Source organism: Phaenicophaeus curvirostris, chromosome 2 (genome assembly GCF_032191515.1).
Source record: "Phaenicophaeus curvirostris isolate KB17595 chromosome 2, BPBGC_Pcur_1.0, whole genome shotgun sequence".
NCBI classification, from domain to species: Eukaryota; Metazoa; Chordata; class Aves; order Cuculiformes; family Cuculidae; genus Phaenicophaeus; species Phaenicophaeus curvirostris.
The window spans coordinates 86,272,012-86,289,079 of record NC_091393.1 but is presented as its reverse complement, the minus strand read 5'-3'; positions in this window follow the sequence as shown (position 1 = coordinate 86,289,079).

Below are 17,068 nucleotides of genomic sequence, written 5' to 3'. Positions count from 1 at the left end.
AAGGAATGAATATACTCCCTGGTCCTCCTTTTATTTTTAATGTATTTATAGAAAGATTTTTTATTATCCTTCACTGACTTGGCCAATCTGAGCACTAATATAGTCGATTATAGCTCTAAATATAGTCAATATTACTTTCATTTGTCCCTGCATATAATTCCATATCTCACTTCTGTTTTTTAAAAAAGCGGTATGGCTAGTGGGCACAAGGAAACATAACTTCAGCCGGTGACTCTGGCCTATAAGAATAAACAAAACAGGATTTGCGCCTCTCTACCCCTTCACTCTGCTGGTAGCTCCTACCTCCCTCCTCTCCTAGTCCAGGTCTGGATTCACTCTGTTCAGAGCACCAATGCTACCCCAGGGACTGCAGAAATGGGTGAGCTCTGCAGCAAACCCTGCAGACAGTACCTCTACGCAAGTCTGAAAGGAACGAAGAGTCATGGAGCATCTGCAGCTACTTCACAGTTAGACATGAGGATAGCACCCTGCTGCTCACTGCCTGGGATCAAAATCACGTGCACCTTCCCTCAGAACCTCTCAACAACTGGGTTTTATGAAGGAGTCTTGAAAATGGCTCTCTGTTTTCCCAGACTCTTTGTGTCAAGCATCCATTCACAGGAAAAAGGAGATAGGTACAAATACTTCTTTTCCGCATAGATTTAACATAAGTAGAGGTATAGGTATAGACATACCTAGGTACAGATAGCTAGCTAGATTAAATAAAGACATAGATACGTAGAAGCAGAAAAGGGAGGAGAATAGTTAAGGCAAGGATTTGCATCAGCTACAGCCTTTTCAACCCCCGGACAGGACTACCTGTGATTGACGGAGCACTTGGGAGGGATGAGAGCATTATTCAACCCCAAATTATTATTATAGCATTATTATTGTTGTAAATGTTAATACATAATCTAAAGAGATTTCTTTAATCAGCTAGAACCAGATAAAATATATTATTGTTCAGAATCATTCTAGGTTGCTGAAGTGCAGCTTCATACCTTACTGAGCTAGCTGTATTCATACTCTCATCATTACAGGATACATCTGGTTTGCTCATTACTGTGCAAAGAGGAACTGTGCTATTGTACCGGACAGTAACCTGAGGCTATCTGCAATCATAATTTCCATTTTTCTTTTTCTTTAATGGATGCTTCTCCATGACTTCTTCTACAACAACAACAGCAGTAGTTTTACTCACTACTGAATTATACCAGCTGCAACTGCGTAAGGAGCATGGCTTAGAATTTTCAGAAGTTTGGATGAAAATTTTTCAGTAGAAATGATTTCTGATGAAAAATACAAGTTCTTGTTTGGTTGTTTTTAATTCGAAGTTTTTTAAGGAAACATGAAATATCAGCAATGTTTCTTGAAGACAACTCTGAAGATGTATCATTTTGAACATCACACTGAATTATTTAATTTTGAGAAGGAACAATGCTTTAATTTTGTTCTGACTTTTAAATTGCATTAGGATTGTAATTTTAATATTAAAACTATACAATGTGTTCAGTGAATTATATACTACTACACACAATACCTGTTTTATTAAAATGTAATGTACTGTAGTGTTTCAACATGGTTAATTTAAAATGTATTAACATGGGAATTAATGTCACATGAATTGGATGCTATCAAAATGAAACACTTCAATGATTTTGAAGAAAAATTTTGTTCATGGGGAAAATTAATAACTTAGTTTGTATTTCTATTTCAAATGAAAACCAGCTTTGAAAGTTCCAGTGGGGATAGAAATTCTGTTTTCAGATCACTTCATGCTGTCACATAGATTAGCTTTTTGAGAACCGTTGTTGTAAATGTTCACACCTATATGCATCCACAGATGTAGAAAAGAGATTTTATGTATTACTAATAGATACAGAAATCTTGAATTGCAATTCTGCTTTCTTAGTGATTTACCATGCAGATCTCTATAAATTTATTAATTGTTCTGTTTCATTCCTCTGAATATAAATGGGATACTATATCATATTTTTACTCACTGGCTATTTTGAAGGTTAATGAGCTTCTTTTTGCAGTGCCCTTTGAGGGAGTAGCATATTACAGTCTGTAAAAGGTCTCTATCCGATCTCCTGTAAAATACTGAGTTGAGTTCAGCTAAAATACGTGAGGTTTTTTTAAAATAAATCTGTGTTAAAGACATAAGGATTCACAGTTCTTACTAAGCTGTTGTGATTATATTATACTAACTGTAAACAAGGGCTTATGTCTTACCTTACACCTGCTAAATGAAATGACCCCTATATCAGCACATGTAGTTTCCATATTTTGTCCCTCTAATGCAATTCATTTAAAGGAATGCTATGCAAAGCAGTAGTAAATCATACAATTGTTTCTTTTAGACTAATATCCTCTATTCTCTAATACCAAGTATGTCACACTAATATGCAATGTAAGAGCAATCATTAAAAGGCATGCAACAACACAACTTTTTTTCCCAAATATCCTTCACTTAGGATCTGGCTTATACCATGAGGCAGATGAGTTTATATCACTTGCAAATATTTTAATGTAAAGCAAATATTTTTATTATCCATATAAATGACCCGTCACTTCTTAAATCCTGTTAAATATTTCTGGCCTCAGCGATATCCTGTGGCCACATGCTACAGAATTGTAAAGCTATGTGAAAAAAAAGTTTATCTGTTTTAATTATGCTATCTTTCAACTCCATCAAATAAAGAAACTCTGGGATTTTTTATATAGAAAAAGGGACATGGCTTGGTTTGCTCCTTTGTTCCAGTGGCATTTTCAGTTCATCTTTTGTGCTCTCCCTTCTGTAGAATAGATTTAGAAAAAAAAATGAAAGCTTCTGAACCCTAAATTTTTCTCGAAGTAAAGCAGAAGATTTCCAAAGTTCCGAGATGTGTCATGTATTTCCCCCCAGCTTCCACTTCTGTTTTCCATTTAGAAGAATTGTTGAAATACCATGAGGATGGCTGTTTTCACTGCTATGACAGGAAGCAGGAGTGTTGGAAATGTCACAAGAAAGCCTGTTCTTACAAGAACAGCCCGACAGAGCAGTCTCAAGAGGTTATTTTGCATTGTTCAGATGTGGTTCAGATAAACATCTACATTTTAAATACCTACACACGTCAATTTTTGAACTCTGAAACTTCTCAGGTTTATCTGTCACAGACACTGACACAGTGTAAAATCTCAACAAAACAAACCAACATGCCAACTGGCATGGAAGCATTGTTGCTTTTGTCCTCTGCTCCTGTATTAACTCTTCCTTTATGCTATCCTTCAGCAGAAGTAAGTCTGAAGAGACCACAGGTGGTGTTCTGATATACAGAGGGTGTCTAGTGAGAGTCAGGCTCCTAGGCTTGCATTATCAGTGCCCTGAGTGGTCTCACATGGGAAACCAGGTTTTTCCATGAAGATCTGCTTCCATATCCTTATTTGCTCTCTCTTTCCTGAGCCCACCAAGTGTTCCTGGGGAGCATGCAGGAACAATTTGCTTGAATCCCTCTGCTCCTGACAAACATGAGAAGAGTGGAAGAGGTAAAATGAGGAATGCTGGCCACTATATCCAGCAAGAGGGCAGAAGTGCAACAACTTGGTCTTTCTCAGAAGGAAGTCACAGGAGCAGAATGTGCTAAAATGTTTTATTCTTTGGCCTGGTCTCACAGCTGTGCAGCCCCACATCCCTCATCTGGGACCACAACAAGCAGAGATGTGTTAGTTATGCATTATTACAAGTATGTACCCAACAGAAAGTGACACATTAGCTTGTAATAAATGTTCTTGCTTTTCTGTATGTTGAGTGGACAGTTTCTCCTGGTAGTGATAGCCCACCATGGATGCAGAAGCTCCAGGAAATTCTAGAAAACCTGCATTACTATCAAGTAAATAACTAAACTGTAAGAATCTCTTCAAGTGGGGATTTTGCCAAGCCAAAATGGAGTGTTAAAACTCCAGAACAGCTGCTATGTAGGCAAGGAAAGGCACACAGAGAGCTTGCTCTATTTGTGCAAGAGGATCCTGGGGAGAGGTCCTCTCCTTTCTCCCCATTCCCAACACTGCTTAAAGCCCAGCTAAGAACACTGAGGCAAAGCCTTATTGTCACAGGCCTGATCCTCAAAATACTGACAATTTTCCAATGGCCTCGCTGGGACCCTAGCGTACATCTGCATAGAAGAATCCATGTTTGACGGGCTCTGTGGTTTCTCCATATGTGTCTTGATATTTGTATTTCCCATAGACCTATGGCCACATACCTGACTTGAAGCATATATGTCCTTGGGATTCAGCCTCTAATAATGCTGGACAAGCAGGTTTATATGGAAGAAAAATCAGCACAGGCCCTAGCATAAAAATTGAATCAAATATGTTTGGGGTTGAAAAAAGTTCTTGACATATTTTCTCTTTTCAGCTGTTTACTTGTGTGTCCTTTGTTGCTCTTCATTCCAGTGCAGACAAAATATGGAAATATTAATTTACCATGAGAAAGACTATTCTTATGCCATTTCTAGCATGGATGGAATTAGGAAGTACAACAGATCTTAGAAGGGAAGATTTTCTCAGGAGTTCCTAAATTATTTATGATTTACTTAAGTGTTCAGGTTTTCCTGAACTCCTCTAAAGTCAGTGGAACTGCAGCAGAAACAGAAACTATTTGTAAACTTTTTCCAGTTTGTCAGAGTTACCGTTTGTCACTCATAATGTATTTCTGACTACAAGAAAAAGGCTCTAATTCACTTTGATGGTACCAGGCGCGGTGAGTCAGACCTGCTCAGAGCTAAAGGTTAAGAAGTTAGAGGGACATGGATCTGTTAAAGTGAGTCCAGAGGAGGGCCAGGAAGATAATCAGATGGCTGGAGCACCTCCCATATGGGGAACCGCTGAGAGAGTTGGGCTTGTTCAGCCTAGAGAAGAAAAGAGAATGGGTAGACCTTAAGCAGCCTTACAGTACTTGAAGAGGGACTACAGCAAAGAAAGGGAGGGGCTCTTTGTTAGGGAGTGCAGTAACACGATGAGGGGTAACAGTTTTAATCTGCAAGTGGGTAGATTTAGATTATGCATTAGGAAGAAATTTTTTACTATGAGGGTGGTGAGGCACTCGAACAGATTGCCCAGAGAAGTCATGGATGGCCCATCCCTGGAGGTGTTCAAGGCCAAGTAGGATGAGGTTTTGAGCAACCTGATCCAGAGGAAAGTGTCCCTGCCCATGGCAGAAGGGGTGGATCTAGCTGATCTTTAAGGTCCTTCCCAACCCATATCATCCTATGATTCTATGAATACATGTGTTTGTGTGTATACATGTAAAGGTGCCATGCAGCTCAGCAAAACAATCCTACAGATTCATTTTATCACCCATAGAAAGCCATAGAGCTAAAACTATAGCTGAAAATAATCTAGGTTAAGGACATCTTTACTGCTTTTCCTCTTCCTTCCTCTGGCCATCTGGTAGAAGGGCAAGAAAGTGAGATCAGTGAATTTTTCAAGCCAAGGTACTTAGTCGGTTTTATACAAAGAAATCACAATTTTGGAGATCCTGTATATTTTAATTCTTATAAAAATCTAGCAGCTAAAATGTCTTTGTTTCTTGAGAGTTAAAAATAGTCTGCACTGTAATAACACATCCTATTCAACTACTAAGCCTGATTTCATTTTTTGTTTTGTTTCATTGCATTAGAAGAATCAAGATGATGCAGTCCACATGGAATGCAAACCATGCTGCTGAAAGGCAAATTATATGGAAATATGCCTTTCATCTTAATTACAGGCTGGACAGGGGAATGTACTATATTCTCTCATACACATGAGCCGAAGGAAACTTTCCCAGGGTATTTTTCTTTTGAATTTCTGACTCTTATTTGGTTGAAAACTTATCAACTCATGTGATCCTGAGCTGTCTGAGTTTCCATGATAAGGCTGAAAGTATGTAGGAAATGTTTTCGCAACACTGCCAGTAAAGGTCTAACATAGACTGGGATATTAAAGTCACAGTTTGCTATTTCTTAATAACCTTTAAAACAAAGTCACTTGACTGAAATGATGGGTTTACTTGCAGATAACCAAGTAATTCTAGAAAAGAACTTCTCCTAACTGACTGATTTATATCTCCAGTCTTCATGTTGATTCCCTTATACTTTAGACATTTTGACAGTCTTATGCTGGGTTGTTTTGTTTTGAAGTAAAAACAAAGCAAGGGGTTTTAGTTTTTGAGCAAGGGTCAAATCCCACTCAAAAAGAGTGTACATGTAGTCCTGAAATTGGCTACCTCACTTCAAGATGCCCTAGGGAATTGGGATCACTATGCTCTTATCTGAGAGGACCTCTGTTTTGATCCAATGTCATTTTCTTTATAGATGCAACCTGATAAGCTCCGATTTCACTGTAAACTGTTACAAGCAGTGGTAGGCACCATGAAAAAAATTTCACTGGCATACAAAAACATTTAAGTGATGTTACAGTTTCCAGAATATTTAAAAGTTCTTAAATCATTCCAAAATGCATTTACACATCAGAATGGAAGTGTACACTGATTATTTTTATGTACCAGAACTTCTAGTATCATTTAGTCCTAATGACTTGGACAAAGTGGATTCCCACTGGGGCTCCTAAGCAGTGTGTTCTCAGCTGTTCTTCACAGGTGTTCTCTCTCACCTGGGTTTAAGCCCTTTTGAAAATTGTGCCCTTTCCATTTTTAATATTTCTAAGAAGAGACACAGTGTACGGCCTGCTCCTTATTCATGTATTTACCTTGCATGGCTATATTCCATTCAGTACTAACGTACTTCAGTTTTACCCTGGGGCCAAAAGCTGTTGGAAATAGGGAAATGTTAAGGGAACTAACATGTGTAAACAATTTGGCAGAGGTGTCATAAAAATAAACCTTTGGAGTGGAATATAACACTAGCATCAGAACTAGGCAAAATATAAGGAACAGTGGAACTCAAGTCAAGAGTCTTTGGATCATTTGAGATGATCTGAGCCAGCAGGTGGTAAATGTAGCTCAATATTAGCACACATCAAGTAATTTGTCTGCAGGCAAGAAACTGATTCAAGAAGTATTGTATGTGCTAAATTAAATATTCATCTAGCACCATACTCTGGAAAAAGACCTGAGAGTTATTGTGGAAAAATAATGGAAGCCAGCAGCCAGCCTCACAGCTGTGCTAAGAAGAAGATGACCAAAAAAAGAAAAAAAAAGGTGAAAAATGCAAGCAAAATGCCAGTTTGTACTAGCCAAAGGGTAGAAAGGCAGAGGAGACAGACAATGAGTTTTCTGTGTTAGCACTTTGCAAGAGCCTGCACAGCGTGCTGGTGATTTTACTGCAGGAAAGGTACTATTGCTGAGGAAGGGAATGATGATAAGAGCGGGGCAGGAGAAAGGAAGGAAGAGTTAGGGCTAGGTCTCAGTGAAAAGTTACCAAGTGGCTTAATGAAAGTGATATGTGTTAAGGCGAGAAGTTAGGAACATAAAATACCTTACTGTAAGGAGCTCCAAAACTACAATTACAAACTTAAAATTACAATGCAAGAGTTAGTTAAATAATGAAATCAAGCGTAGCAATAACAGAAAAGAAATGTAATATTCAGAAGATCAGGCCCTCAGCTCAGCTAAAATCAGTGAGATGAGACAGAATTACACAAGATAAAGAAAGGGTTACTCCAATCAGTTGCAAAGCAAGAGCATAAATCAGTGATGAAAGGAGCTTATGTTTCATATAAACCACCCAGAAGCTCTAAGAAAGAAAACAACTGACTCACCTCCATTACAGTGGCGGTGGAAAGTTGCTGTCTGCCTGTCTCTTTGCCCTCAGATGATGTTTGTGATTGCAATTTCTGCCCTGGTTATGAAGGAGGATCCTTCTGAGACTTTTGAGTTTCTTGCAAACCAGCATTATTCCAATGGAAGGTCATTTGCCTGAGATATTCTTATTCCTGTATGTCTTACATCATCCTATCATACATACCACTTTAAACTGGGCTTTTCATGAGACTACACTGCAGAGAGCCAGTACTAATTTGGGATGCTTCTGAGGGATACCTGTGTGTTGCATGAAATCATCAGCTGAGTCAATATTTGACATTCTTCCCTCTGAATCACAAATTCATTGCAGTGCTTTTAACTGCTATTTTAAATTATTTGACAGCTAGATGCTCTGTAAGGGAGAACAGGCTATCCTGGAAGCCCATGCAGCAACACTGCACAAACAAGTGAGATTGTCAAGGTTTTCTATATCATCTCAAGTTGCCAGGTGAGCTAAATATGCAGGACTATCACACTCAAAGTTCAAGGAAATTAAGTAGACCCATTACAGAGTAAGTCTGAAACCAAGCAATAATAATAAAAATCTATGTTATTAAAAGAGAAGCCATAGGAAATGGGAAGGAAGCTATTAGAAAGTATTTTAATATTTTACCTTGATTATTAGGATTATATTAACAAGGTTGGGGCTTTCTTTTTGAAAGCCAGCTCTGCTAGGAGAGTAAAAGCTCTCAGCTGTGTGATTGCAAATCATCTGAGAAGACATTCCTTAGCTCAGCAATGAATAGTGGTTAGTGATGCAATCAGTGAGTGTGGCTGGAATTTCTAGGTGAAATAACGCATGGTGAACCCACAGGGTCAACCCATCTGTGGAAAGGAAGGAAAACATATTGTTGATTCAGGGATGTGGTTAGCACTTAAGGTAAAGACTGACCGACAGTGATTTATAACTTCAAATTCCTTTTCACACTTGTGTGAGAAACTGAACCAAACAAAATACAGACGTTTAATATTGTACAGGATATAGTTTTTCAGGGAGTGCTTGCATATTAAGTATCAGAGTTACATCCTAGATGTATGACCCTACAACATAAATATTTAACATAAAATAACAGCATCTGTAGGGGACGTAAGATAGCAATGTGTGAACAAAACATGACTGCAGGCTAAAAGGTTCCGTACCAGATCCACAAAATTTCTTCACACAATTGATAAATCACTTGCACACTGATTCCAGAGCACAGATATGATCTAAACTTCATGAGTACCCCTAATGTCTTTGTTAGATTGTTCATACAGTTAAAGACATACAGGTAGATGTCATACAAAAGCAAAAATACCAAACGAAATTGTCAAAATTCAATGACATACATGATTCTTGAGCTTCGTTCCGACATAGTCAAGTGACAATTGGTAGACAGGTAAACTAGCTACATCAGGGCTAGTTAAGTTTTCTGCCACTGGATTTTATTCACTTGAAAGAATGCAGAACTTCTTGAAAATAGATGTTATGAAAACTTTGCTTAAGGTTGCTGAAAATATATGAAGCAGCAACATAGGCAAAACACATAAAAACCAGAAGTAATTTAAAGATTACACTTTTAAGCATGACTTCTCTAGAAACAGTTCTTACAATCCATAATTCATTTTGAAGATTGTTTTAACTATGTTGTAAACTTCAATAGAAGCAAAAGAGAATACAATGGGCTTAAGACTTCAAATTACTTTTAATGGGTACTAATGAAAAATTTATCTATTTCAAACTCAGATGCTCACTTTACTTGTTTGATTTTAAGTGGTTTTTAATTATCTCACTGGCATCAAAATATTAAATTTTATTGCTGATGCTCATATATCTAGGCTCCAGGTGTCTAAAAGACCTCCTAACACAATAATTGTCAATTATTTCTTCTGCTGTGCTCTCCAGATAAAATTCATTTATGTGTATGGTTTGTATTATCCTTTTATTTTTTTGTTTGCATTATTCTTTTCTTCTCTGAAACAAATACAGTTAAGTAGGTACATTAAAAATAATAACATACTTTTTCTCCCTGCCTACTCCCTACAGTCCTCAAACTAAACTTCTGTCCAAACTGCATTGCTTTAAATGTCACTTCACTCAAGGAAAAGATTAAAGTAGAAAGACACAACAGGACAAATGTTCATTACATTATAGATGTGCTGCTGAAAGCTATGCAGATATTTCAGCAGCAAATAACATAGTAAAATTAATGCAGACAAGAACAGAATATTCTGCTTCAGGTTTGGTTCTACTATGCTCTGTTACTAAACTGATCACCTTCACTAACCTGATCATCTTTACTAACCTGTTCACCTTTTATGACAAGGTGATCCACTTACTGGATGAGGGAAAGGCAGTAGATGTAGACTTCCTGGACTTCAGTAAAGCCTTTGACACAGTTTCTCACAGCATTCTGCTCAGGAAACTGTCAACCTCTGGGCTGGACAGGCGCACACTCTCCTGGGTGGAAAACTGGTTGGATGGCCGGGCCCAGAGAGTGGTGGGAAATGGAGTTAACTCCAGCTGGAGGCCAGTGACAAGTGGGGTTCCCCAGGGCTCAGTGCTGGGTCCAGCCCTGTTCAATGTCTTTATCAATGACCTGGATGAAGGCATTGAGTGCACCCTTTAGCAAGTTTGCAGATGGCACTAAGCTGAGTGAAAGTGTCAAACTGCTGGGGTAGGGAGGCTCTGCAAAGGGATCTGAACAGGCTGGACCATGTGGCTGAGACCAACAGCATGAGGTTTAACAAGGCCAAATGCCGGGTCCTGCACTTGGGGCACAATAACCCTATCCAGTGCTACAGACTAGGGGAAGAGTGGCTAGAAAGCTGCCTGGAGGAGAGGGACCTCGGGGTGTTGGTTGACAGCCGACTGCACATGAGCCAGCAGTGTGCCCAGGTGGCCAAGAAGGCCAATGGCATCTTGGCTTGGAAACTGCGTGACCAGCAGGTCCAGTGAAGTTATTCTCCCTCTGTACTCGGCACTGGTGAGACCGCTCCTTGAATCCTGTGTTCAGTTCTGGGCTCCCTCACCAAAAGAAGGATGTTGAGTCTCTGGAGCAAGTCCAGAGAAGAGCAACAAAGCTGGTGAGGGGGCTGCAGAACAAGTCTTATAAGGAACGGCTGAGGGAGCTGAGGGTGTTTATCCTGGAGAAGAGGAGGCTGAGGAGTTACCTTATTGCTCTCTATAACTACCCAAAAGGAGGTTGTAGAGAGGAGGGTGCTGGCCTCTTCTCTCAAGTGACAGGGGACAGGACAAGGGGGAATGGCCTGAAGCTCCGCCAGGGGAGGTTTAGGCTGGACATCAAAAAAAAAATTTCACGGAAAGGTTCATTGGGCACTGGCAGAGGCATCCCAGGGATGTGGTTGAGTCACCATCCCTGGAGGTATTTAAGACTGGTGGATGAGGTGCTGAGGGGCATGGTTTAATGGTTGCAAGGAATGATTGGACTCAATGATCCTGTGGGTCTTTTCCAACCTTGTGATTCTGTGATTCTGCGATACAACATATAAATAGCTTGCATTTCTTTCACTTACTTCTCCTATCACGTGTTTGGGACTTCACTGGAATACGCTGAGGGAATAATAAGAATTTGGTTCTACCTTCAGATTCAGAGAACTTGTTCAACTCCAAACAACCTTGAGCAATGCCTAGCATTCATTTCCCAAGAACAGACATGAAAGAGGATTCCCTTTTCAAGTGTAATCCACTCTGTAAATCCCTCAAGAGCCATTTGACTCAGCCAACATTATCCGCTGGCCTTCCATGGCTCAGACTGCTGGCAGAGGCAATACAGCCAGGCTGTGGCTGTGCTTGCAAGAGTGATCAGTGTCCTGATTTCTAAATCGTGCAGCAGATATGTCTCTGAGGCCTGGGCATGGAGGAAAACCCCTCTGTAGGAAAAGAAAAAAAAATTAAAAATCCACTTGCTACAAAGGCATTACAAAGTAGCAGCTGCCTCCTCAGTAAAGCATCCTTGCTGGAGACAGCTTGGATTAGTCCATATATTCCCACACCTCTGTGTCTGGGTCAGTAGCATCATTCCCTCTCCATGGAAAGTTTCGCTTTGCTCTGAGCCAAGAGTTAGTACTGCCAAAAGAGGTATGATAAACTTCTGCTGCCTCCAAGCAAAATATGGAAAACAGCTTCTTTTCTCTGTCTACTTGCTTGTTTGTTTGTTTTCTCATGGTAAAAGTCTCTCACTATTCTGCTGGGGATGTTATAAACTAGCCTGACACTACTGTTTAAGCTATTTCTAATCCACTGTCCCAGTCCAATCTGAGGTACCACCGAACCTATTCTTTTACAAAATGAGTACATACATGGTCTTACCTGACACTTCAGTGTGGGAATGTCCCTAGTATTTCAAGAGAATAATAAAGCAGGATCATAAGCTTACATATATGGAGAACTATATTGCTGCTAGCCACAATATCATGACAGTAGTTGCCATATCACTCAACAGCTTTTCATCATAAATTTAACACTAAACCAATGGATTTCATCACTCAAAAAAATTAACATTCTGTTATTTTGTGAAATGTTCACACAAAATTCCTTTCTTTTTAAATTCACCTTTTCTCTTGTCTGTTCTTAAGTTCCTGTTCTTCTCATGTGTTCACCTATATGCTTTATAATGACTTCATTAAATTGTCACTGTTATTGCATTTCTCTCCTTTTTCTCAGCCCATATTCTTAAAAAGAGTGGAGTACATTCAGATTTGAATAATTTGGATAATTTAAGGAAATAATAACTTGTTCTCAGCAGAGGTTTGCTAGCAGATGGTGTTACAAAGTCTTTTGTCTCTAAGATGTAATGTTCATTAGACACTGAATTTACAGTATTTTTGTTCTTTCTTGTTGATGTTTATTTACAGAATCACTAATAATCATTACAAAGAGATCTCAGCCAGAATAAGAGCACCATTGTGCTAAACACTGTCTAATACCTGTTGTCAGAAGTTAGGACCACCTCCAAATTGCTGCTATGTATACACATGGAAACAATATTATTCCCCTTATAAGTATGGAAAACAGTAGCACTGGGAAAGCTAGCCCACCCAACAGAAAGCTGACCTCGTCTAGGCATTGAGATGAGCAGATTACTCACAGTCTTGAAGGCGACCTGGGGCAGAGGCAGGAGGGAATTCTGTTTGTCTGAGCTCCAAGACCTTTAAGAAGCCTGCATAGGATCTTCTATGCACCAGTACAGTTAAAGAGTCTTTGTCATATGACCACCCAGTGTGAAACTGAATCGGAATTATTAGTGCCTAGGGTTAGTTACTGAGGAATTAAATTCAGATTTAAAAAGAAAAGAAGACAATTCTTTTTCATTGGAAAAAAAAATAGTTTTTCTTAGTTTTAAAGTTACTGGGCTGGAACTGAGACGATAATGGTGTGCAGGACTTTGAAATAAAGGGACTCAACACACTGCGGTCAGAGCTGTCCACAACAAAGTGGTATCTGTTGTTTCGGCAGATAATCAACTTTGTATTTTTCATAGGTGGGTGAAAAGAGTGACGATAATTAGCAAAGCTTTAGAGGATAAACAAAACAGTAGAGAACATTTCTATGTATATGAAGACATCAGAATCACAAAGCAAATTATCTGTTTGACAGACTTTCAGGATCTGACAAAACCAACACTTTGTGAGAATCTAATTCACTATTTAACAATCATACAAGACATACTCCTTTCAAGTAAGACAGCAGTGTGTACTTTTCCCTGATATATGCTAATTTAATTGATGAGCATCTAAAAAACCCTGCAGGGCTCTTCTCTGATAGACACCATGGGAAAATCCACCTCACCTCTATTGTTCCATTGATGCCAGAGACAACAAAGGAGTTATGTGCTTTGCTTCCTTATACACGGCTAATGTGGGTTTTTTAGACTGATTACCAGAATCTCCTAAAATAAAGTTGAGATCATTCAAGGGAGGCCTTGAGTTCCTAGGCTTTGATGAATCATTTTCATGCTATATTCTCTAACAGCATACTTGGGCCTGCCACTGCACTGCAGGAATGGTCTCTGCTGTTATCAGAATTTTCCAAGAATGTGGATGCAGTAATTGCTCTGCTCTTTCCATCTCTTGTGGTTTCTGCCAATGGTATTCTTTCAAACTGCAGCCAGAATGAACTAACCCAGAGACACAAAGCTCACAACTTTTATTTTTTTTTTAATTGAAAATCTTCATTTTCTCTGGTAGCAGAAGATACTAAGAACATTCAGTTGTTGGCTCTCAAGTGTATTTTTTTAGTGAGAAAATAAACAAATGGCCTGTTTTTATAGCCTTAAAATCTAAAAGTATGTCCAAGCGCTGTGTACTTGGGAAGGTAGAGGCACAATTATGACTGGTCCTGAATAGTGGCCTAACCGAGGGAGAAGAGCAAGGCAGGGCTCATGGAACTGCCTTTACCCCTTAGTTCTCCAAGCAGCGCACAGCTACATTCCCCATGCCCCTCTGGAAGTCTTACACTGGGACTGGCAACAGCTCATTCCCCTTCAGAGCAAACAGCTGCTGAGCTCAATACTTCCATGGGCAGCTGAAGCAAAATGTATAGCTTTCTGGCTGTGAAAGGCAGGGTATGAGGCATTCACCCACAGATGTGTTTTCTCTGGCCCTCCTGTGCCACCCTCCGCAGTACAAGGCTGCAAAGTTCTTTTTCTTCAGTGAATTCCAACATCTCTTACATGTTTATATTGGGGAATGCAGGAAAAGTGAGTGTATGTTTTAAATGAAATGTAACTACTGTCAGAAGCTACTGGGATAAAAATGGCGATACCACCCAGCTAGATCTGTGGGGTTTTTTTTTATAATTCAATAGAAAAATGAGACAGCAACTCACACATGCTACATCCATCAGTCCTCAAAGAGTGCATAAAATAACATATTTGTGGTGTTGTTCAGCATGTGGAGCAAGCTTCATGCAACAACTTTGCAGTGTCTCGGCAAACAACTTGCTGCATGAAAAAGCATCAACATTAATATGAGTTTTTATCACCAGCACCTGTCAGAAAATGTTCTCCCACCATCCTGTGCCATGCACCATCACATAGAAACACACAGGGCATTTTATTGTAAATGATTTGGGTTTTCAGCCAGAAACTGGAATTTACCATGGAAAGCAGACAATCCATGAAAAAAAAAAAAAAAGTTAGCTGAAAACCTAATTTTCCTTCCAAAACAGATTATACAGCAGCATTTCAGCCAGCTGTGCCTGGAATACTGCTCACACAGAGATAGGTAGAGTGGCACCAAACCATCAGACGGACTTAGAGGTTCCGCAAGCTCCAAGCCTACAGGATAATCTCATTTTATAATGGGGTAACACCACCACTTTTATAAGCATGAAGAAAAAGGTGTGGTACAGTAAATTAATGAGACACCATGGCATGTTCTACATATAGCGTAACCACTGAAAATCTCCCAGGTAGGGAAGCCTTTGATAAGAATAAGATAAATCTATTTGCATGGAGCTCCACATTTCCGTAGCTAGTCTGCCAGCACCCAAGCAAACCCATTATGCAGGTGTCTCTATACAACAGTACAGTAATATCAAATACCCAAAGATCTCAGGATCCTTCCATGGGTAAATATTTGTCAGACTGTGAAACAGTTTCACCTCTGAAGTTTCATCCACATCTTTATAGATGCTCCTGCTTTCCAGAATCAGGGATGAGAGTTCTGTAAAGACAGAAATCTCATGTATTCTATATGGTTACTTGAAACAAATTTGGAGTTTTATTTTTAGGTTTTTTTCCTAGTTGTCAAGTGAAGCAATAAAGCACAACACTTCACAACTTGCTAAGTATTCATGTCCTCAGCTAGAACTCTCCCAATAATGCCCATCTTTGTTTTGCAGTCTCAAGGCACTGATTTGATGCAGTAGAAACATGAAATAATTTAATTAAAAATACAGAGAAGAAAAGGAAATAGAACATACTAAAAAGATCAACTTTGTTAATCAAAAAAAAATGCTGTAAAATGTCTTAAAAATGTGTATGAATTCTTATTTGAGGAAAGACGTTTCCTCTACATACTTTATTTCCCTTACCCTGAACCTATCAGAAATGCAAAACAATTAAAAATTACAACTTGATTCTCTTTGTACTTAAATGTACATATTTAGGGACATTATTTCTACCCTGACATAGCCTAATATTAAAGAGTCTGAACTAAGCCTCATGAAATTTAAAAGTATCAACATTTTGGGTAAAATCCTTGCTGCAGTGAGTTAGTGATAAAATGATAAAAATGATTTCTAGCTCAATTAGAATCAGGAGTTCACTGTTTTGTGCATTGTAGCCATACACAAGAGAGGCCTCACCTCTTAGGACATATTTCTGTATTAAGGACTTGATCCAGAGCACACTTGAATGAGTCTGAATCTTTCCATTAACTTCAGGCCCCCAACGCCAACATAAATTTCCTGTCAATTTTGGAACAACTTCCATTCAAATGCTTGTGGTTCCTTCCTTGTTTCATCCCGTGTGCATCCGCAACACAGCAATTAAACCAGCAAAGCTGTGGGGCGTTTTTGTTGGGGTTTTTTTCCTCCTCTTTCTCCTTCTCCAAATGAAAGGCCAGAGAGAATTCCTGCACTGGTCTCCTTGGGGTTCATTCTCCGCTTGGTGGGAATGTTTTATTTCCAGTAATGACATTTGTAGTCACATGTGCATCCAGGGAGATGAGACCCCTGTTGTGCCTAGCGGAAGAGATGAAAGAATGGTCTTGTAAGCATATCTTGCACCCTGTGCATGTCTAAGAAGATTCTGTATAAATAGCACCATAACTTTTGCACTTGATGGCATGTTATAAGCAGCAACAGGTGGGAGGCATGTTTGAACGATTGAGTGGGCTGTAATAACCATGGTTAGTAGGTCTATTATGTTTCTAATGCAAATTCCACATGCATATTTTGTTATTTCAAACAGGATGGGCTTTCTGACTGGATTACAGGGGACTGTTAGACAGGCTAGACAATGCGAGTCTGTGGTTTTAGAAAGTATAAGGATTTTTTACGCAATTTCAGGGAGGTGAATAAGGTGAAAAAAGTGCCAGCCACAAAGCCATTTTGTTCAGCTGAGTGATGATGGGCAGCTAAAATGTTCGCACTTTGTATTTCACACAGGGTTAATGCTACTCTGAATAGCTATTTCCCCTCAGGATTGCATAGTACTGCAGAATGTAAAAGGAAAACTAAGTTTAGAATTAGGGTATACAAGGGAAAAAATGCAGATAGGTTTTTGGCACTGGCCTGTGTATGAAATCCAAGCCAAAAGTGCTTTGCATTTTCTA